Consider the following 1,303-nt stretch of genomic DNA (forward strand, 5'->3'; position numbering starts at 1 on the left):
CAATATGAGTGATCAAGCTTCACTTTATTGTTGCACACACAGAGTTTATATATGATTCTAATACACATGTGTTCACCTACTATTGGAGCACAAGGTGGGCGTCTAGGTGGGCTGCCTAGCTTCAACCAATGCTCAGCCAGCATTCACACCTGCCACTGAGCTCATCTGCTCATCGGCCCCCCACATATCCACAGAGCACAGCTGCGGATGTAGGCCTGCTGTTTAAGGCCTGCTGTTTACAGGCTGCCCAAGGATGTTGTGTCTCCTATCTTAACTCCTAATGCTTTCTCATGAGAATGCACCCTGTGCTGCCGCAATAGTTATGCTCGTACACAGCCTCATGTCCGCCCTGCTCTCACAGCCATTCCCCGACACCTCAGCTTTTTTCCTGTCCAAGGAAGCCAGTTCTTCATCCTCATTTAGCAGAGGGGTAACGCTCTCCTTGATCTGTCTCCTCCTGCCTACGTACCTGTAGAGCCCCTTCTTGTTATTTTACACATCCTATCCCAAGTTCAACTCTATCTGTGCCTTGGCTTTCCTGATCATCTTTATACACATGTGGACAACGTCCCAATATTCTTCCCAGGCTACAGAACCCTGCTTCCCCTTCCTGTACATCTCTCTCTTTTCCCTCAGTTTAAGCTGCAGATCCGTGCTTAGCCATGCTGGTCTCCCGCCTCCTCTGCTCAACTTCTGCTTTGGAGGATGGAGAACTGGGGCTAGAAAAGCCTGGAGAAGAGAAAGCTCTGAGGAAAGCTTATAGTGGCCTTCCGGGACCTGATCGGGGTGCACAGGAATATAGAATCATAGAATCACTCAGGTTGGAAAAGACCTTCAAGATCATCAAGTCCAACCTCAGCCTAACCATACTACCCTAACTAACAACTCACCACTAAATCATCCTCCCCAAGCCTGTAGGGTTGCCTGGGGCTGTTGTGGCCAAAATGCAGGACCCGACACTTGGCCCTATGGCAACTCACACAGTTTGCCTTGGCCCATCGATGCACTCTATCCAGGTCCCTCTGCAGCGCCTTTCTCCCCTCCGGCAGATCAGCGCTCCCTCCCAACTTGGTGTGGTCTGTGACCGTACTGAGGGTGCGCTCAGTCCCCTCATCAAGATCGCTGATAAAGGTGTTCAATAGCAGTGGCCCCAGTACTGAGCCCTGGGGGGCAGCACTGGTGACCAGTCGCCACCTGGAAAATCCTGCTCTGGGTGTACAGCCTCGACTGAGTCCCTGTCTAAAGACAAAACTGCCAGGACCCAAACAATGTGGAGGCAGAAGAGCCATGACACGTGAGGTAT

This window comes from Meleagris gallopavo, chromosome 30 (genome assembly GCF_000146605.3).
Source record: "Meleagris gallopavo isolate NT-WF06-2002-E0010 breed Aviagen turkey brand Nicholas breeding stock chromosome 30, Turkey_5.1, whole genome shotgun sequence".
Classification (NCBI taxonomy): Eukaryota; Metazoa; Chordata; class Aves; order Galliformes; family Phasianidae; genus Meleagris; species Meleagris gallopavo.